The sequence below is a fragment of the Chlorocebus sabaeus genome, chromosome 8 (genome assembly GCF_047675955.1).
Source record: "Chlorocebus sabaeus isolate Y175 chromosome 8, mChlSab1.0.hap1, whole genome shotgun sequence".
Classification (NCBI taxonomy): domain Eukaryota; kingdom Metazoa; phylum Chordata; class Mammalia; order Primates; family Cercopithecidae; genus Chlorocebus; species Chlorocebus sabaeus.
In genome coordinates this window covers 106,704,300-106,718,997 of record NC_132911.1, presented here as the reverse complement: position 1 = coordinate 106,718,997, position 14,698 = coordinate 106,704,300, and the positions used below count along the sequence as shown (strand labels likewise).

The window sequence follows — 14,698 nt, the reverse complement described above, 5'->3', positions numbered from 1 at the left end:
ATATAGATTAGGAAACCAAGGCACAGAGAGGATAAGCGACTTGCTCAAGGTCACACAGCAAATGGGGAACTGGGAGCTGAGATTTAAGCCTCAACCTGTACACTTCACCTGTACGCTCTACCACCCTCCAGTCTATATTAAACAGTTAAGGCACTCCAATACAAATTACAAAAATTTTAACAGACTTCCTCCTAGCATTTATTAAATAAACTGAGAAATATTCTTACATCAATTGATATTATTCTTATGATTATTTGTTTTCCCAAGAACCTGTGGCACAGACAAGTCTGTTATAAAAGTATTTCAGGCAGTCATCAAAATGGTGTTAAAATTATATTTTTATGTGTGCATAGGTACATAATGATGCTCTTTATGTAAAGAAATATATCTGCACAAACATATATACACATACATACTGTACATGACTATAGACAGTCTCAGGGGAAACAGAGAAGTGTGACAGTTAATTCCAGGAGGTAACATTTTGGCGGATATTTCTTTCCCTCTTTAAATTTATCTGAAATAAACATTTGAATTTTGTGCCTTTTCCACCCTCAACACTGCTGGGCCCGCAGGTCTCTGTTGAGCAGCGGATGCGGGTCTCTGTTCCACAGGATGGGGTTTATTGTTAAAGTGGTTAAGAATAAGGCCTACTTTAAGAGACACCAAGTGAAATTTAGAAGACAACGAGAGGGTAAAACTGATTACTATGCTCAGAAACACTTGGTGATACAGAATAAAAATAAATAGAACACACCCAAATACAGGATGTTAGTTTGTGTAACAGAGATATCATCTGTCAGATTACTTATGCCTGTATAGAAGGGGATGTGACAGTCCGCAGCATATGCACATGAACTGCTAAATTATGGTGTGAAGGTTGGCCTGACCAATGATGCTGCAGCGTATTGTACTAGCCTGCTGTTGGCCTGCAGGCTTCTCAATAGGTTTGGCATGGACAGGATCTATGAAGGCCAAGTGGAGGTGACTGGAGATGAATACAATGTGGAAAGCATTGATGGTCAGCCACGTGCCTTTACCTGCTATTTGAATGCAGGCCTTGCCAGAACTACCACTGGCAATAAAGTTTTTGGCACCCTGAAGGGAGCTGTGGATAGAGGCTTGTCTGTCCCTCACAGTAGCAAATGATTCCCTGGTTATGATTCTGAAAGCAAGGAATTTAATGCAGAAATACACAGGAAGTACATCACAGGCCAGAGTGTTGCAGTACATGTACTACTTAATGGAGGAAGATGAAGATGCTTACAAGAAACAGTTCTCTCAATACATAAAGAACAGCGTAACTTCAGACATGATGGATGAGATGTATAAGAAAGGTCATGCTGCTATATGAAAGAATCCAGTCTATGAGAAGAAGCCCAAGAAAGAAGTTAAAAAGAAGAGGTGTGGCTAGGTGCGGTGGCTCACGCCTGTAATCCCAGCACTTTGGGGAGCCGAGGTGGGTGGATCACCTGAGGTCACGAGTTCGAGACCAGCCTGGCCAACATGCTGAAACCCCATTTCTACTTAAAAAATAAAAAATTAGCCAGGCATGGTGTCAGGCGCCTGTAATCCCAGCTACTTGGGAGGCTGAGGCAGGAGAGTTGCTTGAACCTGGGAGGTGGAGGTTGCAGTGAGCCAAGATCACGCCATTGCACTCCAGCCTGGGAACGAGAGCTAAACTCCGTCTCAAAAAAACAAAATAACAAAACAAAAAAAAGAGGTGGAACCATCCCAAAATGTCCCTTGCTTGGAAGAAAGATCGGGTAGCTCAAAAGAGAGCAAGCTTCCTCAGAGCTCAGGAGTGGACTGCTGAGAGCTAAATCAAACAACTTTCTGTGAGGATTTTCCAGATAAACACAATAAACTTATTGACAGCAAAAAATAAAAACAAAAACAACACTCCCAAATTTGAATTTTGTTTAATAAAAAATTCCTAAATTAAAAAAATAAGATGTTGTATGTATTTTGAAGCAAAAGCTTTGTGAAATAATAAATAATGCCTGTCTGTTTTCTTGGAGAGCCTTGCAAACCCTTCATTTAAAATTTCTCCACCCTGGCTAACATGGTGAAATCCCGTCTCTTCTAAAATCCAAAAAAAAAAAAAAAAATTAGCTGGGTGTGGCGGCAGGCACCTGTAGTCTCAACTACTCAGGAGGCTGAGGCAGGATAATCGCTTGAACCCGGGAGGCAGAGGTTGCAGTGGACTGAGATCGTGCCACTGCACTCCAGCCTGGGTGACAGAGCGAGACTCTGTCTCAAAAAAAAAAAAAAAAAAATTTCTCAGCCTGGGCAATACAGTGAGACCTTGTTTCTACAAAAATAAAAATAAAAAAATTAGTCAGGGGCCAGGCACGGTGGCTCACGCCTGTAATCCCAGCACTTTGGGAGGCCGAGGCAGGCAGAACACAAGATCAGGAGTTCGAGATCAGCCTGGCCAATATGGTGAAACTCCATCTCTACTAAAAATACAAAAAAAATTAACTGGACATGGTGATGTATTCCTGTAATTCCAGCTACTTGGGAGGCTGAGGCAGGAGAATTGCTTGAACCCGGGAGGCAGAGGGTGCAGTGAGCCAAGATCGTGCCACTGCACTTCAGCTTGGGCGACAGAGTGAGACTCTGTTTCAAAAAAAAAAAAAAAATTAGGCATGGTGGTGTGCACCTGTAGTCCCAGCTACTTGAGAGGCTGAGGTGGGAGTATTGCTTGCGTCCTGAAGGCGGAGGCTGCAGTGAGCCAAGATCCTGCCACTGCACTCTAGCCTGGGGAACAGAGTGAGACGCTGTCTCGAAGTAACATTTCTCCTTCAAGATAGTTTAGAATGAAATTTGGTGGACATACGGGATTACCAGTGCGCTTGCATAGTGGTGAGGCCATAGGTTTTAGAGTCTAACAGATGTGGGTTTAAATTCTGGCTGTGAAGCTTCCTGGCTGAGCAACAGACTTCTGAACTGTCCAGGTCACTGAACTGCCCAGCCTCGCTCACGCACTGTCTGTGTAAAGGTTCAAGGGCCTGGACATTTAGCAGGCTGAACATGTGTATCTCGGTAACTGATACAGGGTAACCATATGGTTAGCAACAGTCTGTCATCATCAGAACATAACTGTTTTTAAATGCCAATCACAAAACTGACATTTTTGGATAATAATAAAAGTTATAAATAATAATTTACTATTGAAAGCTCAGCCTCCACTCTTTCAAAGACATTTGAGAAATGGAAAACGTCACCCTGACCTCAGGGATCCAGCTGAAGTTGGTTTAAGAAATTGTTTCTAGGCTGGGTGTGGTGGCTCATGCTTGTAATCCCAGCTCTTTGGGAGGCTGAGAGGGGTGGATCACTTGAGGTCGGAAGTTCAAGACCAGCTTGGCCAACGTGGTGAAACCCTGTCTCTAATAAAAACACAAAAATGAACTGGGCGTAGTGGTGCACACCTGTAATTCCAGCTACTCAGGAGGCTGAGGCAGGAGAATCGCTTGAACCCGGGAGGTGGAGTTGGCAGTGAGCCGAGATCATGCCACTGCACTCCAGCCTGGGCAACAGAATGAGACCCTGTCAAAAAGAAGGGAGGGAGGGAGAGAGGGAGGGAGGGAGGGAGGGAGAAAGGGAGGAAGGAAGGAAGGAAGGAAGGAAGGAAGGAAGGAAGGAAGGAAGGAAGGAAGGAAGGAAGGAAGGAAGGAAGAAAAAGAAAAAAAAGACCGTTTCCAGTTTGATGCATATATGTTATTAGGAGAGGGCAAAAGTCTATCCTCTTCTGAACTTTCTGTTTTCCAAAACAGATTTATCTGCAGTCATACTTGGCCTTATCTCCCTGTGATGATTCATTCTGGATACAAACTTAACTGGGCCATAGGGCGACCAAATATTTGATCAAACATCATTCTGGGTGTGTTTGTATGTTTCTGGATGAAATCAACATTTGATAAAGCAAAGCAAAAATGCAGAGGAAAAAAAGGGGAAAAAAAGAAAAGTCTTGGAATTGGTAGACCGAGTACAGCCAATTGTCCTCCCTAATGTGGGTTGGCCTCATCCAATCAATCGAAGGCCTACATGGAACTCCCTACGGCAAGTAAATGGGAACTCCTCCTGCGTAACTGTCTTCCAGCTAGGATGCTGGATTTTTTCCTGCCTTCGAACTCATTCTGAAACATCAACTCTTCTTAGGGTTCAAGCCTGCTAACCTTGAGACTGGAGCTACATCATCAGTTCTCCTGGGTCTCCAGCTTGCCAACTGCGACCTTAGAATTTGTCAGCCTCTATAACCACTTGAGCCAATTCCTTACAATAAATCTCTGTGTCTCTCCCTCTCTCCATAAACACACACACACACACACACACACACACACACACACACTCCTATATTTTTTCTGGGAAACCCTGACTAACGCACTCCCTTTCTGCTGTCTCTGGATGGGGCAGTCTCCATCCTACCCTCAGGCATTGCCACCCCCTGTGCCTGAATGGTGGCTCTTAAGGCCTTTTTCTCCTAATTCTGGTTCATCTGGCTTCCTCCTCAATTGCTGCTAAAACTGCTTTCTGAGAGGTCACCAGCAACTTTCTTACTGTCAAATCCAGGGCTCAGCCTTATCTTCCTGGACCTTGCTCTGTTAGACATCACTTCCCGCATGTCTCCAGGCACTGTTCTTTGTGTCTATAAATGTGCTACAATTTCCAGTAGCCTTGAGTCAGTCTCTAGCAATGACAGCATTTCTGGAATCCCAGCTTCTTCTTCTTATTGGTCAGGAGTTTGGTTTCTGGAACCTTGAGCTCTCAGTTCTGCCACTTCTACCTGCATGACCTTTGGCAAGTTGCTTAACCTTTCTGTGCCTCAGTTTCCTCATCTGTAAAACAAGGCTGTGGATAATGTCTACCTCTCAGGTTGTTGTGAGAAATTGATGCATTAGAGCCTCGTCATATAGAAAGTGGTTTGTAAATGTTAACTATTATCTGAGTGCAGTCTCACCTCCCTTTCACTCCTCAATATACCAGATCCTGTCTCAGGCCCTACCATTCCTGAGAAACCACTTCATCAGGTCACCCATGACCTATTACTTGTCAGTATCTTCTGCCCTGTGTTTCTGCCCCTCTGTTGCACTTGATGTTCTCAATAACGTCCTCCTTCCCTCATTTACTGCCATTTCCTGCTGCACACATCACGTCCTAGTTAAACTGAAAGAAAACACATACCCCTGGGGTGTTTGCTCACCTCCAAGCCTTTGCTCTTGCTGAAACCGTACCCCTCCTGTCACACAGAAGGCTCCTTCTCACTCTCACACAGGTAGTCCTTACCTCTAATATCCAACCCCGCTCATCCCCCTCACCCCACCTTCCCTAGTTAACTTCCACTTATCCTTTAAGCCTTTCCTCACGCCTTGCTTCCCCAGGAATCCCTTCCTATCCCACTCTCCCACCAAAGCTGGGTTAGGTGTCCCTTTCTGGTGCTCACAAAGCACCCACGTACTTCCCACGCTGTACCGTATTTCTGTCTCTCCAAAACAACTGTAAGTGCCTTAAATTCAAAGTCATTTCTTATTCTTTTTTGAGTTGCTAGCATTGACATGGTGCCAGACACATACTAGGGACTTAGTAAATGTTTATGGAATGAAGTAATCAGTTAATAATATTAATACCCATTTACTTCCATGGAGTCTTAGAAGGACCCAGGACAACTAGACTTGCAGGGAGTTAGGGGATTAGAAACAAATCAGAAGGAAGGGGGAAATAAAACCTGCACAAAATTTTGCAATGTGTAGTAAGGAAGTTGGAGACTGGTAGTGTTTGGCAGGAGTATAGGAGGGCTTGCCATGCAGAGAAACTCTCCAAACAGAGAAGCAGTGCCCATTGGAAGGCTGACTTCACATTCCTCTAAGCTGTGCTTCGCTTCTCTCACAAAATTGCTAGCTAAATAGAAGGCAGAGGAAACGTGAAGAAAATGTATATCCACTCTCCCTCTTGCGCTCTTCCAAAAAAAGCACAGTTAAATCCATATGGCTTGAAAAGATTCTTCCAAATGCATGTTAACTATGCATTTTTATGCTGGAAGAAATGAAAAAGAAAAAAATTTGTTTTAAAAAACTTGGGAGAAATACAGAACCTTCTCTGTCGATCGATATAGATTCCCATGGGCATAATCAGGTTATTATCTCCTTGTGAACAACTCCCTTGCAAACCAACCATTACATCATCAAGCACAGAACCCAAAGAATGTCTGGGTCTTTAGTACCTTTGTTATCATTGCTTTTGTATTTGACATTAGTTGTCATTGAGAGAGATTTACCATCCACCATTCCTAGAACCAATCATCACCTAACAGGTAAGAAGCATTGAGCATTAGTACTTACAAGTTTTAAAAAATTAAAATATTCACCTTTTTTTAAACAGATAATACATTCACATGGTTCAAATTTCAAGAGCTACAAAAGAGTGTAAAATACAAACTTTTCCTCTACTCTGTCCTTTCAGAGGTCTTCTGGTTATACAAAAAGACACATGGTTAGGTGCAGTGGCTCACACCTGTAATCCCAGCACTTTGGGAGGCCAAGGTGGGCAGATCACCAGAGGTCAGGAGTTCTAGTCCAGCCTGGCCAACGTATTGAAACCCCGTCTCTACTAAAAAATACAAAAATTTGCTGGGCGTGGTGGCGGGCGCCTGTAATCCCAGCTACTTGGGAGGCTGAGGCAGAATTGCTGGAATCCGGGAGGTGGAGGTTGCAGTGAGCCGAGATCGCACCAATGCATTCCAGGCTGGGGGACAAGAGCAAGACTCTGTCTCAAAAAAAAAGAAAAAGAAAAAGAAAAAAAGACACATGCATACAGGTATACATTTTTTTCCAAAACCTGCTTTCTGTTATATCCTGCTTACATACAATCCTGCACCTTGCATTTTTCATGTAACAATCGATTTGGGAAAGTGTTTCACATCAGTATATAAAGGAATTTTTCATTTTATTTGCTGCATTGTATAAATAGACCATGATTTATTTAACCCTTCCCTACTCATGGACATTTAGGTTGCTTCCAATATTTTGTTAAGCAAACAGTGCTGAAATAAATAACCTGTACCTACATTACTTTGCATATGTGCCAGGATATCTGTGGCATAAATTCCTAGAAATGGATTGGCTGGGCCAAAGGGCATGTTTGTTTGTAATTTTCTTAGCGGTTGCCAAAGTTCTGTCCGTGGAGGTTGTCGTACCAATTTACCCTCCCACCAGCTTCCCTGTGTTCCACCAACAGTGTCAGCCAACTTCTAGGCTCTGCCAATTTGGAAGATGAAGAACGACATTTTGATACACTTCTAGCTTGTGTTTCTCTTATTATTGTGTATGGCTGTGCCTTCCCCACCCCCCGCCCCCTGAGACAAGGTCTGGCTCTATCACCCAGGCCGGAGTGTAGTGGCATGATCTTGGCTCACTGTAACCCCCACCTCCCACGCCCAAGCCATCCTCTCACCTCACCTCAGCCTTCCAAGTAGCTGGGACTACAGGTGCATACCACCATGCCTGGCTAATTTTTGTGCCTTTTGTAGAGATGGGGTTTCACTGTCTCACCCAGCTGGTCTCAAACTTCTGAACTCAAGCAATTCACCTGCCTCCATGGTCTCAAAAAAGGCTAGGATCATAGGCGTTAGCCACCACACCCAGCCTTTTTTACATTTTTTGTTTTTTTGAGCCCTCAGTGCTAGTCACCCTTCTCTCTCTCTTTACAAAATAATAACAATAATAGCTCACACTTAGTCAGTGGCTTGCCATTGCCAGATACGTTGTAGGTGTCTCATTTAGCCTGTCAATGGTCCTGTGTTGTAGGTACTGTTCTCACCCCTGGTGTACAAATGAGGACATTGAGACTTACTGTGTTTAAGTGACTTGCCCAAGGTTTCACAGCAATAAGTGGCAGAGCCAGGGCTTAAACCCAGGCTTCTATGACCATAAAGACAATTTTCTTAAAAATTAGGCAACTTTGGCCAGGTACAATGGCTCACTCCTGTAATCGCAGCATTTTGGGAGGCTGAGGTGGGTGGATCACTTGAGACCAGGAGTTCAAGACCAGCCTGGACAACATGGTGAAACCTTGTCTCTACTAAAAATACAAAAATTAGCCAGGCATGGTGGCGAGTGCCTGTAATCCCAGCTACTCTGGAGGCTGAGGCAGGAGAATTATTTGAACCTGAGTGGCAGAGGTTGTAGTGAACTGAGATTGCACCACTGCCCTCCAGCTTGGGTGACAGAATAAAACTCTGTCTCAAAAAAAAAAAAAGGCAACTTTGTCTACTGCTCAACAACAACAAAAATAGAGGCCCTCAGGTATCATTCATTGATTATCTCCCTAAAGTTCTAAGAAAGTAGCCCACTAATGTTCTTTTGCACTCCTGCCATCTTTTCAGGGTAATGTCTTCTCACGTTCCTGCCTCCTTTCGAGATGGCTTGTGCTGTAAGGGGACTACACTAACATGTGGACCCAGGCCTCTGAGATGAGACTGATGCTGGCTGGAGGCTTCCAGAAATGCAGCCACATGAAAGGAGTGAGGAACCATTTGAACAAACACTAGTTCATGAATTATTATTTCTTTCTTTTCTTTTTTTATTTTTGAGACAAAGTCTCGCTCTGTTGCCCAGGCTGGAGTGCAATGGCATAATCTCGGCTCACTGCAACCTCTGCCTCCTGGGTTCAAGCAATTCTCATATCTCAGCCTCCTGAGTAGCTGGGATTACAGGCACGCTCCACCACGCATGGCTAATTTTTTTGTATTTGTATTAGAGATGGGGTTTTGCCATGTTGTCCAGGCTGGTCTCAAACTCCTGAACTCGGGCAATCCACCCTCCTCGGCCTCTGAAAGTGCTAGGATTACAGGCATGAGCCACTGTGTCCAGACTGAATAATTTTTTTTTTTTTTTTTTTTTTTTTTTGAGACGGAGTATTGCTCTGTCGCCCAGGCTGGAGTGCAGTGGCCGGATCTGGGCTCACTGCAAGCTTCACCTCCTGGGTTTATGCCATTCTCCTGCCTCAGCCTCCCGAGTAGCTGGGACTATAGGCGCCCGCCACCTCACCCGGCTAGTTTTTTGTATTTTTTAGTAGAGACGGGGTTTCACCGTGTTAGCCAGGATGGTCTTGATCTCCTGACCTCGTGATCCGCCCGTCTCGGCCTCCCAAAGTGCTGGGATTACAGGCTTGAGCCACCGCGCCCGGCTGAATAATTATTTCTTAATAGCAAGTTTAGGCCTACAACTAAGGAAGAAGTGAAGTTCATTCATTCAACAAATATTTAGGGAGCTAGGCACTGTTCAGGCACTTGGAAATAGCAATGAACAAGATAAATCGGGTCTCATAAAATGTACATTAATGGCCAGGCATGGTGGCTAACGCTCATGATCACAGCACTTTAGGAGGCCAACATGAGCAGATTGCTTGAGGCCAGGAGCTCGAGACCAGCCTGGGCAACATGGCAAAACCCCGTCTCTACCAAAACAATTACAAAAATTAGCAAGGCATGGCAGTGTGCACCTGTGGCCCCAGCTACTCAGGAGGGTAAGGTGGGAGGATCACCTGAGCCCAGAGAAGCTGAGGCTGCTATGAGCCATGATCACGCACTGCACTTCAGCCTGAGCGATGGAGTGAGATGCTGTCTCAAAAAAAGTAAAAAAACCACAAAGACTAAAAATGTTGCATTAGATAATAAATAAGAAAATTTGTAAAAATTGATAGTAAGTGCTATACAGGTTAAAACTGCATATTTTGTAAAAAGGAGCTGCTTTGGATTTGTTCATTGGTATAAGGCCTCTCTAAAGGGGGTGCCAGTTACACTGAGCAGAAAATGACATGAGGGAACCAGCAACTGAAGTTCAAGGGAAGAACATTTTAGGCAGAGGGAACAGCCAGTGCAGAAGTCCTAAGTCAGCAACAAGCTGATGCACACTGTGGGAGAAAGCCAGTTGAGCTGCAGCCCAGAGGAAGGGGGAAGGGAGATTTTGGCAGAGGCTGGAGTGGTAGGTGTGGTCAGATCTCACCTCAGGACTCTGTGGGTCAGGAAAGAGAACTTGGATTGTGTTATGTCCAAGGGAGGCCATGGGAGATCTTAAACTGGGGGACAGAGGGTGTACGTGTGATACAATCTGATACTGTTTTTAAAAACCATCACTCTGGCTGTAGGGGGAGAGCAGATTCTAGTGGGTAAGTGAGTGAGTAAGGGGAGCAGTTGGAGGCTATTGCAGTGGCTTGGACTGGAGATTATGAAGGCATGAACAAGAGTAGTGCTTCTCAAACCTGAGCAGGCATCAGAATTGTCTGAAGAGTGCCATCTCCAGAGTTTCTGATTCTAGATGGAAATGACCTCAATATTTTGCATTGCTAACAAGTTATCTGGTGATGCTGATGTGGCTGGTCTGTAAACCCCGCTTTTAAGTAACATTGGACCAGAGTGGAGATGCAAGAAGTGGACTGATTTCAAACCATTTTGGAGGTAGAGTTGATAGGATTTACTGATAGATTGCATTTGCAGGGGAGAAGAATCAAGGTTGACCTTGAGTTTTTGGTTCAGCAACTGAGGGAACAAATGCCAGTATATACTGAGAGTGGAAAACCAGAAGGAGGTACAGATTGAGGGGGGAAAAAATCAAGAGTTCTGTTTTGGGCATGTTAAATTTGAGATCCCTGTGAGACATTCAAATGGAAATGTCAGTCATGCAGTGGGGAGTGCTGGTATGGGAGCAGGAGGTCAGGACATCTCAGTGTAGAGATGAAATTTAAAGTGATGGACTAGACACAATGGCCTTCTGAGAGCATGTACCTGGGGAAGGAGCGTGGGACAGAGTCCTGGCGTTCAACATCTAGAGGTCAGGAACAGGAGGGGAGACAGTGGACAGGAGGACAAACTGGAGAAGAATGTCACTAATGCTCAGAGGAGAAAGACTTTCAGGAAGATAGCCAGCAATGTATAATAACTGGAAGCAAGATCAATATAAGAGAGCCAGGGAGCAGAGGAGAGGATCCTCTGAGAAGGGGAAGAAAGAATGAGTAAGAATGACTGAAGACCTTTTGAGAATCCACAAATCTTTGTAGCTGCAGCTGGATTCTTCATGCATTGTGATTAGCCATTAACTAAAAACAGAAAGAGGCCCCATGCTTTTCTTCTGGGACAGTGAAAGAGGTGGAAACCTCAGCTATCCCATCTCACTCTCCAGCCAGCCTCAAGTCCTGAGGTGGAGGCAGCATTCAAGGCGGGGACAAAACAGATTGAGTCCTGGGAAGTGGGAGAATGTAGGCAGGAGGCTGTCATGGGAATCAGAAATGACCCTGGGTGGCTTCTCGGACAGGCCTGCATCGTTCTGGAAACTTCTTCACTTTAGCCTCAAAGAAACAAGCATCCCTAGTCCCCATCCAAGAGCAATTCCTCACCCAGTGTTTGTAAGCCCTGGGCCGCCTGCCGCAGCGGAGCCGTGGCTCCACTGCCCGTCTCCTCCCTCTTCTGTATTTTTGATGGCTTCCTCTAGCCTGGCTCCTTCCCCTCAGACTACAATAATGCCACTCCAGCCTAAAATAAAGCTCTGTCCTCCACCCTTCCTTCCCTGTGCTACTGCTTTCATTGCTTTTTCCCCAAACTTCCTATGTCAATGCTTGTGCTTCCTCACTTTCTTTTTCATCCGCAACCACTAGAATTTGGCTTCCATCCCTGCCACTGTCTCAAAAGCCACAGCCCTCTCCTAATCATCAAGTGAAGGGCCTGCTCCTGTTGGCCTTCCCCTCTGGCCATCTCTCTGCTGCATTTCACATACTGGCCACCCACTCCTTCTGGAAACTCTTGCCTCCTTCTCTCATGCCCTCACCATCCCACACAAAGGCTTTCCTCCCCAACCCCACAGGGTCTGTGGTCCATGATTCCCTGTGTTCATCACCCTCTTGGCTCTTCTCTACTCTCTCCTGGTGATCTCATCCACACTCTCACAATCACCCAGTTATGAATTGGTGACTTCCAATTGCTCTGGTATTTTCAGGTGCCTATGTGACATTTGCATGTTCCACAGGCATTTTAAAGATGCTCAAAACAAAATCTGAACCCACAGTTTGCACGTAATAACTTTTATTTATTTGTTTATTTATTTTTTGAGATGGGGTCTTGCTCTGTCACCCAGGCTGGAGTGCAGTGGTGCAATCTCAGCTCACTGCAGCCTCCGCCTCCCAGATTCCAGCAATTCTCCTGCCTCAGCCTCCTGGGTAGCTGGAATTACAGGCATGCACCACCATGCCAGGCTAATTTTTGTATTTTTGGTAGAGACAGGGTTTCACCGTGTTGGTCAGGCTGCTCCCAAACTCCTGACCTCAGGCAATCCGCCCACCTTGGCCTTCCAAAGTGCTGAGATTATAGGCGTGAGCCACCGTGCCTGGCCAATACATGTATTTTAAGTATATGTTTGTCGAATGAATGATTTTCTCCTTGCCCACTCCTCCCTTTTACATAGTGAAGAAAAAGTAGTAAACAAGAAACAAAACACAAATACCTCCTCCCCTTTTGGATCACCTCACACCATTTTCCCTCACCACATGTAATTGGTTGCTTGGTCTGACTGATTCCACCTCCAAAGTGTTCTGAATCTTTCCTCTATTCTTCTTTCCATTCCTCTTCAGCTCTTCTCCTCTCTCTGGCTGTCTAACATTGGAGACAGTCAAATGGTTCTTAAAACTGGCTATACATTGGAATCCCCTGGAAGATGTAAAAAAGCCTGATGCTGGGCCGGGCGCGTGGCTCAGCACTTTGGGAGGCTGAGACGGGTGGATCACGAGGTCAGGAGATCGAGACCATTCTGGCTAACATGGTGAAACCCCGTCTCTCACCTGAGAACCAGCCAGGTGCAGTGGCTCACACTTGTAATCCCAGCACTTTGGGAGGCCAAGGCAGGCGGATCACCTGAGGTCAGGAGTTCAAGACCAGCCTGGCAAACATGATGAAACCCCATCTCTACTAAAAATACAAAAATTAGCTGGCCATGGTGGCAGGCGCCAGCTACTTGGGAGGCTGAGGCAGGAGAATCCCTTGAATCTGGGACGGGGAGGTTGCAGTGAGCTGAGATCACACCACTGCACTCCAGCCTGGGCAACAAGTGCAAAACTCCATCTTAAAAAAAAAAAAAAAAAAAAAAAATTGAGAACCAAAGATGGTATCTTTCTCCAATAACCAGTATTTCTCCCCCCAAAATAAAAAATAAAACCTGATATTAGCACTCTCCTGCTTTAAAACTTCACATAAAGACGAATACATTAGCTTACCCCTGTAATCCCCGCACTTTGGGAGGCCAATGAAGGCAGATCACCTGAGGTCAGGAGTTCAAGACCAGCCTGGCCAACATAGTGAAACTTTGTCTTTATGAAAAATACAAAAATCAGCTGGGTGTGGTGGTGGGTGCCTGTAATCCCAGCTACTCAGGAGGCTGAGGCAAGAGAATTGCTTGAGCCCTGGAGGTGGAGGTTGCAGTGAGTCAAGATCACACCATAGCACTCTAGCCTGGACAACAGAGCAAGACTCTGTCAAAAAGAAGAAAGAAAGAAAAGAAAAGAAAGAAAGAGAGAAAGGGAGGAAGTGAGGAAGAGAGGAAGAGAGGAAGAGAAGAAGGGAGGAAGGAAGGAAGGAAGGAAGGAAGGAAGGAAGGAAGGAAGGAAGGAAGGAAGGAAGGAGAAAGAGAGAAAGAAAGAGAAAGAAAGAAAGAAAACTTCAGATGAGAGTGCAGAGTTTTAGGACAGTGAAACTACTCTGTATGATACTATAATGATGGATATGTGTCATTATGGATTTGTCTAAACCCATAGAATATACAACACCAAGGACAAACCCTAAGGTAAACCATGGGCTTGGGGTTATTGTGATGCATCAACGTGGGTTCATCAATTATAACAAGTGTACCACTCTGGTAAGGGATGTTGATATCATCAGGGAAGTTATACATGCATAGGGGTGAGGAATATAAGGTAAATCTCTGTATCTTCTTAATTTTGCTGTGAACCTAAATCTGCTCCAAAAAAATACAAAGATTTTGAGAAGACAGAGCAGGACTCTTACCTTGGACTCCAGTTTCAGGAGATAATGTGAATCTCCTTAAATTATATACAAAATATTGTATATGAGGAGAGGATTCATTCATTCTCAAAGGAGTCTGATTCAAAAAAGATAAGGAAATAGTACCGGAGAGTAGTTAATGGTCAACACTTACTGTGTGCCAGGCAGTGTACTAAGCACTTTATATATACCAGCTTATAAACTGCTTATCAAAACTCACCCAGAAGGATAAGTATAGCCCCTATTTTACAGATGATGATTAAGCAGCTCCCCCAGATGATGATTTAGCAGCTCCCCCAAGTCAGCAAGTTCTTGGAATTTGGATTCACACCTAACTAGATCTGCTCTTTACTGCCTCCGTGGTTTGCAGGACTAATTCAAGTCTTTTGGCACAGCAAACAAGGCTCTCCACCATCTGCTAATTGAATGCATCCTTCCTTACCCTCTCATTCTCTGAAGAAATCATGTAGTCCATGCTTCTGTCCCCCTTATATGCTGCACCCATTCCCTGGAATGTCCTCCCTTCACTTCCCTGCCAGGCAGAATCCTATTCACACTGCAAAGGTCAGCATGAACATCCTCTGCAGCTCTCTGAAACCTTCTCTCCTCTCCCTCATTTTCCCAGAAGACATTGATTATGGCACTTTCAGCATCTGA

General features: G+C 44.8%; 1 long non-coding RNA gene and 1 pseudogene across 1 annotated transcript in view; one reads left to right on the top strand and one right to left on the bottom strand.

The window, feature by feature from the left end:
* The window catches only part of LOC140712232 (uncharacterized), an 80,932-nt gene that overhangs the window by 13,391 nt on the left and 52,843 nt on the right, over window positions 1-14,698 (bottom strand). The window lies entirely within an intron of this gene.
* Window positions 560-2,019, top strand: LOC103237245 (large ribosomal subunit protein uL18-like; annotated as a pseudogene).